This window comes from Notamacropus eugenii, chromosome 5 (assembly GCF_028372415.1).
Source record: "Notamacropus eugenii isolate mMacEug1 chromosome 5, mMacEug1.pri_v2, whole genome shotgun sequence".
Taxonomy (NCBI): Eukaryota; Metazoa; Chordata; class Mammalia; order Diprotodontia; family Macropodidae; genus Notamacropus; species Notamacropus eugenii.
In genome coordinates, this window is record NC_092876.1 from 338,481,890 (window position 1) to 338,501,791 (window position 19,902).

The 19,902-nt window shown below is 38.1% G+C and overlaps 1 protein-coding gene across 1 annotated transcript in view; it reads left to right on the plus strand.

Moving 5' to 3' along the window:
• The window catches only part of ITGB5 (integrin subunit beta 5), a 207,611-nt gene that overhangs the window by 20,876 nt on the left and 166,833 nt on the right, over positions 1-19,902 (plus strand). The window lies entirely within an intron of this gene.

Below are 19,902 nucleotides of genomic sequence, written 5' to 3' on the forward strand. Positions count from 1 at the left end.
AGGGTTTTTGTGCAAATCTGTAAGTTGGTCACTCTCAAATTAGAGACAAAGGAAATGCAGTTGTTTTATGAAACCTTTTAAGCATCATTTCCAGTTGCTTTTTAGTTGTATTGTTTCTTTGCATTTAGGAACGTGCTTTCATCTCATTTTGATTTAAGAACTTAAGGCCAGAACCTTTTGCTGAACCCCATAGACAGAGACTAGCATCTTTGACCTTATGGGATTACCTCTGTGGCACAGAACGTTCTAGTGTCTGCATGTGGAATGTTTGTAATAGTTACATTGGCTTTTTATCAGAGTACAAACATTATAAATTGACTCTTACTATCTTTGGCTTTAAAGCAGCTGCTATTTCTCAAAATTCTGAAAGCTGTTTATTAGCATATTTACATGACAGTGGCCTTGAGATTGTTAAAACCTAGCAATCTAATCAGGAAATGCGTAATACCCACGCTTAACACCTCTATCAGATTTACTCTGTCAATGACTTGGAGTCAGGAAGCTCTAGGTTTGGATCCTGCCTTAAAAACTTGCTATTTTTGTGATTTTGGCAAATTATTTAACCTATCTGGGCCTCACTCTTCTCATTTGTATGAAAGATTCTTTGTGCAGCAAAGAATTCTTTGTGCAGAATCACAAGATAGGAAAAATCTTTTCATCACTGATGATATCATATACTATATACTATATATAATATTATATAATATACAAACATATCTAGCTATTATATGTGTACATGTTCATATATATCCATGTATGTATACATATGTATGTATGCATGTACATATATACAAATATATGGATTCAAGAGATGTATGAAATAATATGAACAATTTTCAGAGGAATGGCAAAATATCAGTGTCCTTTTGCAACCATCCTCCAAATCACTAATAATAAGAGAAGCAGAAATTTATATATATATGTATATATATATATATATAAGATTTTGCACCCTGAAGTTTTGCCAAGAGGACCAAAAAAAAAAAAAGAAAGAAAAGAGAAAAAGAAAACAGTTAATATTGAAGAAGTTGTGGGAAGATTAATGTACTGTTGATGGACTTGTGAGTTGCTGATCTGGATAAGTTTAAAAGTATGCATGAAAACTGGCCAAATTCTTTCTACTCTTTGACTCAGCCACTGTAAGATACTTTTATACCTCAAAGAGGTCAAAGACACAAACAGAGTTTCAGTAAGTATTCAACATATATGTACATTATTTACAATAGACCTTTCTGTGGTAGTTAAAAACTAGAAATAAGGTAGATATGCATCCATTGTGACATGGTTGAATAAACTGTGGAGAGTAGGTAAGTAGGTAACATGATCATGGTCCTCGGGAGTCAGGAAGATATGAATTCCATTTCAGCCTCTGTTAGTAACTAGCAAGTCACTTAACCATCCTGTGCCTCAGTTTTTTCCTACTGTAAAATGCAGATAATAGTAATATCTACCTTAGAGGGTTGTTGTGAGGTAATATTTGAGAAGTGCTTTGCAAACCTTAAAGCCTTATATAAATGTTAGCTATTAATATTATTATATGAATAAACTGGAATACCGTTGTTCTGTAAGAGATGAAGAGTATATATTGTACTATAAGAAATGATGAGCAGGATGCTCTCAGAAAAATCTGAAAAGACTTACATGGGCTGACACAAAGTAAAAGGTACTGTGTACAAAGTAACAGCAATATTGAAAGACGATCTGCGGTGAATGACGTAGCTCTTCTCAGCACTGCAACAATCCAAGATAATGCTGTAGGACTTATGAAGAAAAATGCTATCCATCCCCAGAAAAAGAATTGATGGTGTCCGAATACAGATTGAAGCTACTTTCTTTATTTTTCTTGAGTTTTGTTTTTGACTGTTTTCTTTCACATGACTATTATGGCTATGTTTTGCATGACTACACATGTGTATAACCTGTATCAAATTGCTTGCCTTCTCACTGGGCGGGGGAGGGGGATGCTGAGGGAGGAGGAAAAGGAGAATTGAGAACTCTGAGGGGGAGAATTTGGAACTTCAAGTTTTAAAAAAATGAATGCTGATAATTGTCTTTACATGTAACTGGGGAAAAATAAAGTACTGGCTAGAAGAGCATGAGGAATTCAGAGCATCATGGTGTAATGTCTATGAGCTGATACAGAGTGAAACAAACAGAAACAGAAGAGAAATAGGTACAATGATTGCAACTATGCAATTAAAAAATATCCATGAGAGGAAGCCAAACTGAGTAAGTGAAAAACCAGTAATGGTCCCTTAGAACAGATAATGAAGCACTGGTGGACTGTGAGATCAGAAAGTTGCATATATTGTCAGATGGGTCAGTCGTCTCAATTGTTTTTGATTTGTTTTTCTTTGTTACACGGGAGGTTTCAATTTTGGGGGTAGAAGAGGTGGAGTGTATACCTAGTAATAATGTAAAAACAATGAATCATCAAAATCTATTTTAAAAATAAAGTAATAAAATTACACAAAGGGGGTTAGTTTTTGACCCATAAAGTTCATTCAACTTGGAAGTTATGATCTTATGAGGGTATGTGATGTGAACTTCCTTAATGTTTTTTCTTTATTCCTCCAAATGTCTCAGCATTGCTATCCCTTGTTTCTTCCTACTAGTCATTCAATATGTATTTATTAAGTGCCATTGGACAGCTACATGGTGCAGTGGATAGAGCACCAGTGCAGGAGTCAGGAGGACCTGAGTTCAAATCTCACCTCAGACACTTGACACTCACTAGCTGTGTGACCTTGGGCAAGTCAATTAACCCCAATTGCCTCATCCTGGGTCATCTTCTTCATCCTGATGAATATCTGGTCACTGGATTCAGATGGCTCTGGAGGAGAAGTGAGACTGGTGGCCTGCACAGCCCTCCCTCACTCAAAACAAAGTCAAGTGCAAGTCATGTCATCATTTCTCTGATGGCATGGTCTTTGGCAACGAAGGATGAACACACACATTAAGTACCATACTATGTGCCAAGAACTGTGCTAGGTTGAGAATACAATCTGATCAGTCCCTGATCTTAAAGAACTCACAATCTAACAGGAGAGATAACATGAAAACCACTACTTACAAATTATATGAACAGGATAAATAGGATAGAATCAGCAGAGAAAAGACTAATGGTAAGGGGCATTAGCAAAGGCTTCTTGTAGCAGGGACCTTAGCTGGGATTTAAAGGTGGCCAAGGAAGCCAGAAGGTGGAGATAAAGAGGGAGAAAATTACAGACTTTTCAGTTAGAAAGTCCAGAATCTGGAGATAGAGTATTTAGGCTAGATCACAGAGAATCTACAGTTGTATCACATGTAAAAACACTGGAAAGATAGGAGAGAGTCTGGTTGTGAAGGAATTTGGATTTTATATTTATCCTGATGGTGTTGACCCTGGAGTTTGTTCTGGGGGTGGGAGAGTGGGCAGTTACATGGTTAGAGCTGATCACAGAACTTTCTGCATTCCTTACTAAAGCTAATCCTTCTACTTCTACCCCTAATCCATTTCCCTCCTTTCTCCTCTGGACTTTGCTCCAGTAATCATTCTATGTCTCTTCTGTTTCTTCCATCTCTCCTAAGCCAAGGATTGCTTCTTATCTTCCTCTAAACATCAGCAGTTCCACCTAATCCTTTTTATCAGAGTACAAACCATGATCCTTTATTCTAACTAGCCACTTCACCATCTTTCTTCTTGCCTTTACTGCTAAGCTTATTCAGAAAGTTATCTGTACTCAATGCCTCCATTTCCTCAATATCCTATTTCTCTCTACAACCATTTGAAATCTAGCATCCAGTCCCACTACTCTACTGAAAGTGGAATCCCAAAGGTCACCAATATCTCTCTAATCACTAAACTCCATGTCCTTTTTTCTTTTTTCCATGACCTCTGCAGCTTTAGACATTGTTCTCCAATGCCTTCTTCTTGTCATGTGACTTTAGAGGCACCATATTTTCCATATTCTTTTCCTATTTCTCCAACCTTTCCTATTATGTCTCTTCCACTGTTTTTTTTTTTTTCTGACCCCCTCACATGGATGTTTTACAAGGCTCTATCCTAGGCTTTCTTCTCCTTCTGTGCTCTATAAATCTACTTAATTCTTCTGCCTTCAACTACCACTTCTATGCAAATAACTCCAATATCTATTGTTCTAATCTCATTCTTTCTTATGTGCTTTAGGTTGGCATCTCTATATAAATATCCTGTAGGTATCTTATACCCAACAGGTCTAAACCAAATTTATTTTTCCTACAAACTAGATCCTCCTGACTTCTGCTATTTTTGTGTACAACATCACCATTCATCTACTCTGTAGAACAGATGTTGCAACTTTGGGGATATCTTGGATGTTTCCCTCTTCTTCACCTTTCATACTCAATCAGTTACTAGTTCCTGTCTATGCTATCTCTTGAAGATTTCTCCTCTTTCACATACCCACTACTACCATCCCAGTACAAAAGTCTTCATTGCTTAGGGTCACGTTTAACTCTTCTTCCTCCTCACCTTTAATACTCGGTTGTGAATTGCTGTCAGTTCTACCTCATTATTTCTCTCATCTGTCTCCTTCCGGTACCCGTTGCTATCACTAGAGTACAGACCTTTATTAGCATTTATGATAGCCGCCTTCCCATTTTCATTCTCTTCTTCCAATCTGTCCTTACTACGAGCAGAATATTCTTTCTTATGTGAACATATCTGCTCTTTCTGTTAAGTACATGTCAAAAATTTTCAGTGGCTACTTATTGCATACCAAAGAAAATTCAAATTATTCTGGCATTCAAAGCTCTTCTCAATCTGGTGCCATCATACCATTTAGCCTTCTCATATTAGTCTCTAATGCATTTTATGATTCAGCTGCATCTGGAATCTTCTCTGTTCTCTGAACAAGCCCCCTGTCTCTGCTCTGATTGTTTCTGTGTCTGAAGGAATGCCTCCCTTTCTCTCTTTGCTTGTTGAATGCCTGTCCAACCTTTAAAGCAGAGATCATATCTCTATTCCTTCAGGAACCTTTCTCTGAACTCCACAATTCTTAATAACCTTCTTCTACAGGCCTTTTCTAGCATTTTATTTTGTACTCTCTCATGCACTTACATTTTGGCTATAGATCAGAGCTATCTGTTTGGGTGTCTTGTTCTACTACTAAATTATAACATCCATCAGTAGGGTCTTATCTAAACTTTGTGTTTCTCTAGCTTCTAGTTGAGTGCTCTGTATTCTGTGTTTAATAAATGTTTGCTGAAGGAATGAATGCCTATCAGTTTCAACCAAAGGATTTATGAAAGTATGCTTGGATAGCCACACTTCAAGCCTACTGTCTAGGAAAATGCACAAGAAGAAAAACAGATATCTATCATATGATTATTCAATTTTTGAAAAAGGGAACTGAATAAAATATAAGCACGAGTTAGAAAAGAATGGGAAGAAATGATTTAAATAGTAACTCCCACAAATCCTTAAAATGACTTAACCTATTGGAGGCCCATGAAAATTTGTGCCAAGGATCAAAAAGACCAGCCACTCCCACAGCTTTACAGATAATCGTGGAAAGTTAAGGAGGCCCATTTTTAGTTTCCCCATTTTTTTCCAGATGAGGGAGCTGAGGTTCTTGGAAGTTCAATCACTTACCCAAGGTCACATAGCTAGGGAGGCATAGGGACAGAGAGAAGAATGAAAAAAAAAAGCCTCTAAGAAGTCCTAGTTAAAAGAAACTATGACTTAATTTTCCAAACCTGTTTGTTAGGAAGGAGCATTTTTTTGTTGTTAAAGATAGCTTTAGGAAATTTAAATTTCCACCTTGTTATTCAGAATTCTCTGGAAAACACTTTACCTTTCGAACACTTTCCCTTTGGAAAGTAGAATCAAATCCTTGAAATCACTGTGTTTAAGAATACGTTAGGAAAAGAAAAGTAGAAAGTGTGAGCTATAAAGAACTATACATCACAGGGTACCCCGAGGGCTTTAGGTACTCGGAGCTCGAATTTAATGAATCGAAAGAGATAAAACAAATCCACTGTGCTTTGCTTAATACCCAGCAAGAAGATGAAAGGGCCACTTTATGTGTTTTAACAGTCTGGGAGTGGAATATAGTGGAGTAAACATATTGAAGGAGCACAGTTCTCCATTGAGTATTGGGGTCCACCCTTTTGGGGCATACTGGATTTTGCTGAACCAAACTTCAGTGAAAGTGACAGCTTTAGCCTGTGTACACACACACACACGTGTAAGAAGAGAATGAAATGAGGAAAGGGGAAGAGGATAAACATTTATATAGTTCCTACTATGTGCTAGGCACTATAGTAAGTAATTTACAAACATCTCATTTGATCCTCACAACAACCTTTCCAGGTAGGTGCTGTTATTTTACAATTGAGGAAACTGAGGCAAGTAGAAGTTAAATAACTTGCCCAGGGTCACACAGTGTGTGAGGTTGGATTTGAACTCAGATTTTCTTGACTCCAGGCCTAGTGTTTTATGTATTACATCACCTAGCTGCCTCAAGATAAGAGAGATTTGGAGCCTGGAACTAACTACCCTGCTTCATCGTCCTTTTGCTTCATTTCCTCCAAACTACAGTTGATGTCACTGGCCCTCTTTGTGTACAAAGGATAAAAAACAACAATCCTGCTCCATCTGAAATTTGTGTTTTCAGCTTTTCACCCTGTGGTTTCTTTCCCACCATCTTTTGTAATGAAAAAGCAATTTGTTAAACATATCAGTTATCCTTGGATTATCAGTATTCAGCATGCATTGAATAAAATCCAATGAACATTTATTTAATGTTATTATTTTTAAAGAGACCGCTAGGTGGTGGAATGGATAGAGTACTAGGCCTGCAGTCAGGAGGACTCATCTTCCTGAGTTCAAATCCAGCCTCATATACTTACCTGTGGGACCCTGAGCAAGTCACTTAACCCTGTTTGCCTCAGTTTCTCGTCTGTAAAACAACCTGGAGAAGGAAATGGCAAACTACTCTAGTATCTCTGACAAGAAAATCCCAAATGGGGTCACAAAGAGGTGGATACGACTGAAATGAATGAGCAACAATTAAAACCTCCCCATAGAGGCAGAATGGCATAGTGTATAGAGAGCAGACCTTGGTGTCAGGAAGACTTAGGTTTAAGATATGCCTCTGATAGCTATTGACAAGTCACTTAACCTGTTAGTGCCCTAGGTAGCTCTCTAAGAGGATACATTTCTGAGGAGTTGCTAATTTGTGTTGATGGAGGGAGTTTCCACACTAGGAGTTCACTACACTGCTAGAAACTACAGATCCAGACACCATCCCCTGTACATCCGCAAATGTACAGTTTTCACCAAAGTTTGCTTCTGATCTCAGTGGTGATGTCATTAGAGCTTTTGGTTCTGGCAGAACCAAATCTTGAATGACTTTTAGGCATTGAGAACTATCTTCATTGAATCACAAAATCATAGAATTTGAGAGTTGGAAAAGACCTCAGCGGCCATTGAGTCCAACCCATTGATGATGTCAAGCATCCCCATTGTGGTATAATTGACAGCCAGCCTCTGTCTGAAGATCTCCAAAGAGATAGTCTCTGAACCTCAGTTTCCTCATCTATAAAATGGGGATAAGAATAACTGCCCTATAGAGCAAATCTGTGAAGATCAGATGAGATCATATATCTCTAAGGGCTTTGGAAATTGTAAAATTTGTAAAGTTGTTAAATCTTTGACTAGCATATGGTATTGTAGTTCCTGAGTTGTAATTCAAAAAATCCTAAGCAGTAGCATCAGGGGCCACTAAACTGTACATAAGGATCCCTGTGGGCCGTATCGACTTAGAAAACCACATATTAACATTATCTGTGCTCCATTGTAGTTTACTTTGCTATCTGTTTCCTAATTAAATTTTGACCTGGTGGAGCTGCATTTGGGTCTAGGTATTTGACACCTCTGCTGTAAAGAATTCAATATGGATTGAAACTGGAGTCTACATTGGACTTGGGTTCTAAACTCACATCTGATACTTTCTAGCTGTGTGACCTTGGGCAAGTCAACTTACCTAACTTCTTTGGGTCTCAGTTGCCTCATCTGTAAAATAAGGGACTGGGCTTAATGACCTCTAAAGTCACTCCATCTCCAAATATATACTCCTGTGGTCTTATCTACAACACAAACAGCACATACCTAAGCTCTTTTGTTATAGAGAATGTAGAGCCAGAACCAGAAAAAGACTGGTTTATGTTACATCGGTATATTAGTTATAACCACATCAATAAAGCATCACCTCTGTGACCTGCTGGGACGCAGAAGTAGGTTCTTTGCCCATAACTCTGGGGCAGTCAGTTGTATTTGTGATAAGCTAATCTTTTCCCCCCTACAATCCTCTGTATGTGCATTCATATACAGAAGTACATTGTTAGATATGTGGGACAAGGCAGTTGTTGAATGACATTGTTTACAGGACAATCCCTTGCTTGACTATAACTTGCTAGAAAGGAATGAAATGCCTGACCCTAGCTCAGGAATTTTTGAGGGTCCTGGAGTGGGGAGGGGGTCTACAGTGGGACATTACAAACGTTCAAAATATTTGTGTTTGTCAATCAAGGGATGATTTGGTCAAATTAATTTATTGCCATGGCTTATTATAGTGTGTGAGTTGAAATGCCCACATGAATTTGGTTGTATTAATCTTTGAATTTCCTAATACCTACCCAGTGTGCATAAATGTTCAGAATGGCTCGTGATTCACTTCAGTTAAACAGTTAGCTCAGTCAAAAACCATTAGTCCCCTAGACCTATATTTAGAACTAGAAGGGCCCTAGCCTTAAAGACCATCTTATCTGACCCCTCTCTTTTTACAAATCAGGAAACTGAGGCTCAGAGACGTTAAGTGATTTAACCCAGGATGATAGTGCTAATAAGTGTCAGAGGCCAGATCTTTCCAGTTTTCAAGTCTTGTACTGTACCCATTACTCCAAGTTGTCTCTCATAAAGAGTCCTACACCTGGAACGAATGGTAGAGATCATCTAATTGAAGTTTTTTATTTTACAGGTGAAGAAACCCTAGCCCGTTATACAGACTAAGCATATTTCCCAGAGTCCCACATCTAGAGTGTGATAGAGACAGGAGTAGAAGAACCCAGGTCTCACTTTTTCTCCCTGATCCTCAGCTTTTTCCACCTGATCATGTCATTAACCCTGAATACCAGTTAAACCAAATCATATGATTAAAGTTTGTTGGGTATAATGATGATGGAAAGGCAGAGGGAGTTGCTAGTTTAATTTTTAACATTTTGGGCACTCTTAATGGACCACATTAGCCTGCTTCTTAATTTATTTAGCCCATAACACAAGCAACAAGGGCAACATATATATCTATTACAGTATCCAATGAGATAACATTTGTAAAGTACTTAGCATAGTGCCTGGCAGAAAACGGGTATTTAATAAGTACTTGTTCTCTTCTCTTGTTCCCCTTGTTTATAGGTTTGAAAATGAAGCATAACTTCTAAGTTCTTCAGTAAAAACCTAGTGAAAGACTGAAAGATGAAAGGTTAGCTTTTTGAAAGTGGACTCCCCTTCCTCCTGTAAAATGACATTTACTAACCTCTTTTTTTCTAGTACAGGAAATGAGAGGTTTTTACAATTGAAAACTAGGAAAAGAGATGATTTGACTGATTCTTCAAAAATTTAGGTAAAATAGGGAGGTGAAATGTTTTTTGTAACATTCTGTAAATATACTATTGAGAAAAACTTAAAGGATTAAAAATAGCAATCTTAGTAGATTAATTTGATGATTGCTTTTAAGCATCTTGACTCTTTCTTTCCTTCTTCCTTTCTGTCTTTTTATTTTCCCTCTCTCCCTTCCTCTCCCTTTTCTCTTTCCATTTTTCTCTTAATTTCTCCTTCCTTCCCTCCTTCCTTCCTTCTTTTCTTCCTCTCCCATAAAGCAGAATTGCTCCATGTGACCTTGAACAAAGTACTTTGTCTTCCTGAGCCTCAGTTTCCTCAGCTTTAAAATGAAAGTTTTGTATTAGATGGTTTCTGAGATTATTTCCAGTTTGAAATCAATGGGAGTTTCCTTTATGTCAGGTTATACTTGATCATTTTCCAACTCCCATAAGTCAATAGCCTTTGGCAAAACAGTTCCTCACCATTAATTAGAACGATTTCCGCTTCAGAGCTTAGCTGTAGTTCTAGGGATCACAGATTTCCAGTTGTTCAACTTCTGGTAGTTTCCATTTTTAGAGAGACCTCATGAGGAGAGGAGGAATAAAGACTGTAATAATCGTTGAATTAGATGGGACAAAGAGAGATGTGCTGGTAAATGCTCAAAGATTGTCTCTCCAGAAAAAAGAATGCATACAGGACAAACTTTTCAATTTCATTTGTATTAGTAACATTTTTACATCACTTTCTTTAGTTTGGACAATCAACACAATAACATATCAAGCTTGGATTTATAGTGTTTGCCAATTTTGGAGGTATAAATGTTTACCTTTCTTAAAGGTAGGAACTACCTCCAGTAGCTCCTGAGTGGGGATCTCATCTTGAGTTGAGTTCACTCTAGAATCCTGGAAAAGAGGTTCTGAGCTTTTCATGTGATTGATCATTGTATTTGGGAAGGCTTAGATTGTTTATAAACTCCTCCCTGGTAGTTAATATGTGAATAGCTTAGGATACAGTACTCTAGGATCCTCAGTAATTTTTAAAACCTGGGGAGCAATGGTACCTGAACAGTGCCATCTTCTTTGTCATCAAATTGAGTTGTTGTTGAGTCATTTTCAGTCATGTCCAACTATTTATGACCTCATTTTGGGGTTTTCTTGGCAAAGATAATAAATTTGCCACTTCCTTCTCCAGCCCATTTCGCAAATGAGGAAACTGAGGCAAACAGGGTTAAGTGACTTGCCCAGGGTCATACAGCTAGGAAGTATCTGAGGCTAGAATTGAACTCAGGAAGATGAGTCTTCCTGACTCCAGGTCTGGTACTTTATCTATTGTGACACCTAACTGCCCTCTCTGGGTAAATTTTTAACCTGTGAGTGCTGGAGGCAGATGCTTCAGACTCAGTTTTGTAAAGGAGATGACCTGCCTTGATGTAGATGAAATTCTCCTCTGAGATCTCATTTAAAAAATGATCATCAGTCTTTTTTTCATATATATATATGCATATATATATATAAAATATGATCATAGATGCTCACCATCTATCTTTCATATATTTTATCTTTTTAAAAAATCTTATTTTCTTGATATCTTTTGCTTTTGGACATGTTTGCATAGCACCTTCCCTGTGAGTCCCTATTTTTTAAATGAGGAAAACCAGGAATGGAGAAGTAAGTACTATTGCTCTAACAAGGTGGCCAGTACATGTGGGGACTGGCTCTCTAGCCCTAGATTTCTGCCTTCTAAGTCCCTTCCCACCAATGCCTTGGGAATTGTGCTGAGGTGGCATCTCCATGCAGGTTGACTTGCCAAGTGACAAGTGGATGAATAGCTGTTATGGGGAGTTTTCTATTCTTGGATCCCATCAGGCTACACCTGTGTTGGCATCTCCCATTCTACCTTGAGGCTCTTACTAAGCCTTTAAACAAAGCTGCCTGCCAGCAGTCTGTTAGCTTTGTAGTGATCGCCTGCACTGGGTGTTGTCTCTTAGGACAAAACTGAAAAACTATTTGACATCTTTCTGGTGGGTTGATTTTTCCCTGGGGAGCACGGAGGACAAGCTGGTCCCAGAAGCATAGCAACATTCTTCTCTCTCCTTTTGTGACTGGACAGAAGAGGTACGATTGACAGGACATATCTTAGCCACTCATACAGAGAAACAAAATAAATAAATCATTTAATATTATTTTACTTTAATAAATAAAAATAAATAAAATAATTCTTAAAAAAAGTTTTCTGGATCAGGTTTAGAAAGAAAGGTAGAGGATCCTAATTATTTTGAACTAGTTAAAACTAATCTTATCGTCTCTAGACTTTTTGGGCAGCTAGGTGGTACAGTAGATAGAGTGCCCAACCTGAAGTTAGGAAGACCTGAATTTAAATCGTACCTCAAATACATACTAGGTGGGCAAGTTGTTTAACTCTGCCTCAGTTTCCTTACCTGTAAGATGAGCTGGAGAAAGAAACGGCATGAATCACTCCAGTATCTTTGCCAAACCCCCCCAAAAACAACAGAACTCCAAATGAGGTCCTGGAGAGTTAGATATGACTGAAAATGACTAAACAATAACAACAAGTAGGCTATTTTCTTTTCACTCCATCTTAGGCACAACCATGAGGTTAATCTTCCTGAGTCATCACTTCCATCATCTTTTGTTCATTATAGCATTTCATAATAATTTTAATTTTCAACATGATTGTTAAATATGAAAAACAATGATGTGGCAGAAAAGGTTTTAGTTTCCGTCCACTTCCCAGGCCCTCCTATTATTTTTGGCCTTTCTGCTCCAGCCAGAATCAGATAGATCTGTCTGTTCTCGCATAGGTATTAATTTGACTGTGGCCCCATATCTACCAAAACAGTTTTAGAAATAAAGGAAAAGTCCCAAAGGTCAAGGCAAGGATCGAGTATCTAAAAGGTCAGGCACACTAATGTGTGTGTATCAGGCAGAAACACCAAATGGATTCTGATCCCAGGCAGGGAATATTTAATTTCATCCCCTTTTAAAAAGTACTGCTAGGTGGTAGAAGTCTGAGCTTGTAGGCATAGGGTCAAGGTTATTTCTCTAGTTTTGACTACCTTTGCTTCCTCAAACTCCTGATAATTGCTTAGTTTTTTAAATTTTGATTGAGTATCTGGGCTCCTAGTTCTGGCCCTACATAGCAATCATTGTCTTATTCTTGTCCATTCATGTTACAGTATGACACTAACAACCTCAGTTACCATCTTGGTACCAGGGACAGTGTTAAACTTGGATCACAAGATCTGAGTTCAAATTCTAGACCTTGGTCAAGTCACTTAACTACTCTGGGCCTGAGTTTCATCATATGTAAAATAGGAGATTCTACTAGGGCACCTCTAAAGTGCCTTCAGACTCTATGTGATCCTTCAAGGTGCACTGAAGGGCCTTCCTGATTCTTGAAACCTGCTTTAATCCCCATGCTCTTCTCCTTCCTTGGGGTCTCGGAATCCAGAGCATCTTTTGAAGAATCAGCTTGTGTCACTTCTGAGTTGAAGCCTTTCCTATTCATGCTCTCCATATCTTTCCCCCATGTTAGTACATACTGTATATTTACTTATCCGTGTGAATGCTGCCTGCTCCTGTACCTCTTAGAATCAAGCTCCTTGAAGATGGGCACTGTGGGCTTGTCCATGCTGTTTTTTATATCCCCAACATCTAGCACAGTGCTTGGTAGAAAGTAGGTGCCTCATAAATGCTATTAAGTTGAATTGACTTGACTTGAACTCTAGCCAACATGCATCTGCCTGAATCCTGATCATTTGTAACATTATTTAAAATCTTTTAATGAACAAAAAACTTTTCTGACCCTTCTTCCTCTCCCCAAATGCTGAAAAAAGAAAAACCAAACTCTTGTAAACAATATTCATAATCAAACAAAACAAATTCCCCAACTGACTATATGTATAATGCATATAAGAAATACAAAATTACGTACTACAATATGTGCTATATATATGTATGTATGTTTATATGCAAATACATATATAACACATATAGTATGTAATTGTGTATTCATTATATATTCATAATTATATATACATATAGTCATAATATGGCTACATATTTGTATACAAAAACTGTCTCTTCTTCCCTCTCTCTTTTTCTGTTCCCCTCACTCCCCCTCCTTTTCTCTTTCTCTCTCCTCTTCTCTTTCTGTCTCTCTCTCTCTGTGTCTCTGTCTGTCTCTGTTTCTCCCTGTCTCTGTCTCTGCCTCCGTGTCTCTCCTCTGCATGCATCAGTTTCTCTGTTAGGAAGCAGGTAATGTACTCACTTCATTTCTTGTCCTCTGGAATAGTGGTTAGTCACTCGCTTGATCAGAGTTCTCACACTTTTAAAAATTGTTTGCCTTTACAATATTGTGGGGACAGTTAAGTTGTCCCAGTGGATAGCGTGTTAAGCCTAGAATCAGGAAGACTCATCTTCCTGAGTTCAAATCTGGCCTCAGACACTTGCTAGCTGTGGACCTGGGCAAGTCACTTAACCCTGTTTGCCTCAGTTTCCTCATCTGTAAAATGAGCCAGAAAAGGAAATGGCAAACCACACCAATATCTGTGCCAAGAAAACCCCATAATGGGGTCACAAAGAGTTGGACAGGACTGAAACAACTGAACTACGACAATCACGTTGTCATGTCACACTTATTATTGCATGTATTTTATGTGAAGTAAAGAGTTCTGTATCCTTTGGCATGCACTTTGGTTGGTTCATCACTTTAGCTGATATAATTAAACCTCACCTGTCTAGAATGGAAATGAAATGACCCTTCTCTTGTTAATAGTGGAAATTGCCCACTGTTACTTCTGTGTACTTTTAAGCTGTGGTATTGTAAAGCAGCAAGGGAGGAGTGTATAAAGGGACTGTATCCCTGAGTGAGGGAGTAGAGAAGCTTATAGTTGTAAGCCATGGCAAAGGTACCTTAAGAAACAAAACGAAAAACAAAATAAAACAAAGGTACCTTAAGAAACAAAACAAAAAACAAACCAAAAGCTCTTACCATGCTCTGGTGAAAAGTCCATACTGTCTTCTCCGATAAAAATCACTGTAGGGCCAGTTCTCCTTCTTGCCAGCACCAACATGTGCCTGTGCAGTACCCCTGACTTACTTCATTCCATTCTCACATTCCTTTCACTGTTTTCTTGATTCTTGTGCCTTGCAAGCCTGTGTTTTGGTTGATTTTTCTTTGCATAGAAAAGGAATCATAAATCATACCCAAAGCTATTCTTTTTCCATCACCAGAATAGTTTCTCACCCAGCTGCACTTCCTCATCTGGGCTTTTCCATCATGCAAAAATCTCTTCATTCTGTAAGATCCCTTCATCCCTGGTATGAGTCTCATCAGTACCCCCTTGTCTCCAGGCCCCTCCCTCCGACTGGTGAGTGGAGAGTTCCTCTCAGAACCTCCATTTAAGGAAGGGCTCAGGCCAACCATTTCTTCATTTCCCACCCAACATCGCTCCTCTGGACTTTTCCACCATTCTCTCATGGGTACCTTCCTTCTATCAGTGCCCCACCCTCCCCACCACTTTTCAGCTTCTTTTTGAATGTTGTCTATTGTAAGCACCATAAGAACAGGGACTATATCTCCCCACCTCCCCTCTCCCCCCCACTGTATAACCAGCACTTAGCATAGTGCCTGGCACATAGTAGGCACTTAATAAATGTTTATTAAAAATATGGTAAGCTCTGAATATAAACTGATATAAAGTGAAGTGAGAAGAACTGGGAGATCATTGCGCACAGTAACAGCTACATTGGAACGATGATCAAATGTAAAAGACTTAGTTACTTTGATCAATACAATGACCCAAGACAATTCCAAAGGATTCATGATGAAAACATGTTATCCACTTCTAGAGAGAGAACTGATGGACTGAGCGCCAATTGAACTGCATTTTTCTTACTTTTGTTGTTTTTCTTGCTTTTTCTGAAATATGGCTAACATGGAAAGATGTTTCACATGATTTCATGTACATAATTGCTATCCTATTTCTTGCCTTTTCAGTGGCTGGGGGAGGAGGTGAGAGTGGGAGAGAATTTAAAACTTAAAATTTTAAAAGAAAAGACTATTAAATAAGAAGTAATAGATTAAAATGTTAAGGTTTATTGATTGATTGAATGAACCAAAGATAAAAATGACCTCATCTCAGCCAGTGGTTCCTCAAATTTCAGTCATGAACTCTGTGGCCTTTCCAAGATGAGGGGCATCTATAACCATTGGCTTAGGTTGAAGAAGTCTGTTTGTCATGATCTCCCCATTTCTGAGGTTCATCTCATTATTGTTCCTAGTGGCCTCTATCTTCTCAAGCAGCAGAGGAGGAAAAGAGAACATTAATTCATTTCTTAATAAATTCTTAATCCTTTTAAATACATTTCTTCACCTTTAAAATGTGTGCTTCTTGAGAGTAGGGATGACTTCATTTTTTAAGTTTTTATTCCTGGCACAGTGCCTGGCACATAGTAGGTCAAATATTTGTTAATAGATTGCTGAGAGTACATCTGTTATCCAGGCTTTACTAGTGAGTAAAAGCCCATGTGTGAGAACTTTTTGGGTGGTACAGCAGGTGTGCACTTTGGTTTTAAGAATTAGCTGATGAAGCGCACAGAAAAGTCACTCCCCAGAGCATTAATATGTCCCAGACCCATAAGGATGGAGGCTGCTTATAATAAGGCATGCACTACCTGAGTGCAAATTTGGACCAGGAGTGCGACTGCCTCTGTGCCTAAAGGCTCAGAAGGGTTCAGTGATAAAATATGAGTATATCTCATTTTATTGTACTCTACTGATACTGTGTTTTTTACAAATTTTACAATTTTTTTTCACAAACTTTTGCAAATTTTATAAATTGAAGGTTTGCGGCAACTCTGCATGAAGGAAGTTGTATTGAAGCCATTTTTTCCAATAGCATGTGCTCACACCTGTGTCACATTTTGGTAATTCTCACAATATTTCAGACTTTTTCATTATTATTATATCTGTTATGGTGATCTGTGACCAGTGATCCTTGATGTTACTACTGTAATCGTTTTGGGGTGCTAAGAACTGTGCCCATAGAAGACAGTGAACTTAATTAGTATGTGTATTCTGACTGCTCCAATGACCACCCATCCTCCAGTCTTTCTCCTCTCTTCAGGCCTCCCTATTCCATGACACACAACAAAATTGTAATTAGGTCAACTAGTAACCTTGTAATGGCCTCTAAGTGTTCAAGTGAAAGGAAGAGTCAATCAATATGGCAAATTTCATTGTTGTCTTAATTTAAGAAATTGCCAGAGCCACCCCAAACTTTAGCAGCCCCCACCCTGATCAGTTGGCAATCTTTAACATCAAGGGAAGACCCTCCACCATCAAAAAAATTATGATTTGCTGAAAGCTCAGATGATGGTTAGCATTATTTTTTTTTAGCAATAAAGTATTTTTAATTAAGGTATGTACATTTTTTTAAGACATAATACTATTGCACACTTAATAGACTCTAGCATAATGTAAACATACCATTTATATGCACCAGGAAAGCAAATAATATGTGTGACTCCCTTTCTTGTGATAATTATTTTATCACAGTGGTCTGGAACCAAACCCACAATATCTCCAAGGTATGCCTGTATTGTGACCTTTGCAACTTGACATTACTTAGCTTTTTTCCTTACTTCTTTAGCAACATTTTTAACCTCAGCCTTGTCTGGGTCAAATTCAAGAAGGGAATATTTAGCCAGAGGGTTAAGAGAAATTCAAATTCCGAGGAGGATGGGGTGAGATGGACCAATGCTGTTCTGAAATAGGCTGATGAGAAAGAAAGAAGAAACCTTTGGGGGAAGGGATTTGGAGGATTCAGTTGTGGAAATTATTCCTGGCCTCCCAGTCATTTTTTCCAAAGGAACTCTTAGGGAACTAGTCGTGTTCCACCTCTGTATCTTATCTCTGTTTCTTTATACTTATATCTATATCTTATGTCTGGCTACCTATATCTATGTAGGAAATGTATTCCTTTCTCACTTGAGTCTTGTTATCCCTGATTTCCTTCAAGACCCAGTTTAAGCACTCTAACCTCTACAGGAAACCTTTCCTAGTGCCCTCCAGGTGCCATGCCCTTCCTTCCAAAACTACTGTTTCATTTTGAAGATATTCTGTATGTACTTACATATATACATGTCATTTCCCCTGTTAGGATGGAAGCTCCTTGAGGAGAGGACAATTTAATTTTTGTCTCTGTAACCCCAGTTATTAGGACAGTGCCTGGCATATGTTAGGAGTGTAATAAATGATTGTTGAATGACTGGTATATTTAGAGCTGGAAATGAGCTCAACTCATCTTGTCTGACAGATGTTCCCCTCTCTCTGCCTCCACACTCCCAAGGAAGATCATGAATTCTGCAATTTATAAGCTAGTGAGCTCCAATTTCAGACAAAATACTAAAGTTACTATTAAAGGGATGAATTGTGTACATTTAGAAAGGGAGGCACAGTGATTACTAAGGTGTAGCACTATGGTGTAAGGAATGAATATATTAAGTCATTTATTTATTGTTTCTTCATTTATTAGGTAGGTTTTTATTCAGTGCTTACTATGAGCCAAAACATTGCGCCAAATGCTAGGAATAGCAATAGAAAACAAAAAACAAAGACAGTCCCTTGACCTCAAGGAACTTACATTATTTTATTTTAAAAGTTAATTTATTTTTGTTTAGTTTTCAACATTCACTTCCATAAATTTTAAATTTTCTTCTCCTTCCCCTCCCCAAGGCATCGTGCACTCTGGTATAGGCTCTATGCAAACATTTCTATTAAAACATATTTTCACATTAGTCATATGGTATAGAAGAACTAGAACAAATGGGAGGAACCATGAGAAAGAAAGAAAAAATAAAACATAAAAAAAAGAAAATAGTGTGCTTCATTCTGTATTTGGACTCCATAGTTCCTTTTCTGGATGTGGATGGCATTTTCCATCATGAATTCTTTGGAATTGTTTTAAGTCTTAGAATTGCTACAAAGGGCTAAGTCTGTGAAAGTCAGTTATCTCATACTATGGGTCTTAACTGTGTACAGTGTTCTCCTGGTTCTGCTAATTTGACTCAGTATCAGTTCATATAAGTCTTTTGAGCAGGTAAATTTTGTTATTGTTATTCATTTTCAATTATGCCGAACTCTTTGTGACCCCATTTGGGTTTTTCTTGGCAAAAATGCCTTCTCTAGCTCATTTTAGAGATGAAGAAACTGAAGCAAACAGGGTTAAGTGACTTGTCCAAGGTCATGAAGCTAGTAAATGTCTGAAGTTGGATTTGATCTTGGGAAGATGAGTCTTCTCCAGGCCAGTCGATCCATTGACTTTGCCACCTAACTGCCCTAGTGATGGCAAGGGAGGGGCAACTTGGTCTTAAAAATTGATTCTCCCTATCGAGGAACTACCTTAGAATTGATTTGATTACTATTGTGGCTCTGTACTGGAGGGGGCAGGGTAGAGGGGGATAAGGTGGCTGTGAGGAGAAGGTCTGAGTGTCTTAAGTGAAGTGAAGCTTGACAAGGTCTTTTTAAAAAAATATTGGTCTAGGGGAGGCAGTCACCAGTTTGGGGGGAACAGAGAAGAGGTCAGGGTAGAAGTTTATTCAGGATGGAAAGGTGATTGGCAAAGAAGGCCAGAGTTCAGAGTGGGAGTGTCAGACCATAGAGAGGTACTAATCTTTTTCATTTTTCTCAGGGTTTCACAGGTTAAGGGAATGCTGTAAACAAAGGAACCTAGATTTTAGAAAAGCATTTCACAGTCACTCCTGCTATCAATATGGAAAGGATGGAGACATTTGGGTTGAGGAATAGCCTAAGATTACTATATTAATAGCTAGGTTACTCATCTCAAATAGTAATTTGTTTTTTAAAAAATATTTAATGGTATTTTATTTTTTCCAATTACATGTAAAGATAATTTTCAACATTCATTTTTGAAAGATTTTGAGATCCAGATTTTTCTCCCTCCCTCACTTTCCTCTCCCCTTCCTAAGACAGCAAGCAATCTAATGTAGGTTATGCATGTGCAAACATGTACAACATTTCCACATTAGTCCTGTTGTGAAAGAATTAGAACAAAATGAAACACATACACAAAGTGAAAATGATATGCTTTGACCTATATTCAGACTCCATCAGTTCTTTTTCTGGATGTGGATGGCATTTTCCATCAGGAGTCTTTTGGAATTGTTTTGGATCATTGTACTGCTGAGAAGAGCTGAGTATCACAGCTGATCCTTGTACAATGTTACTGTTACTGG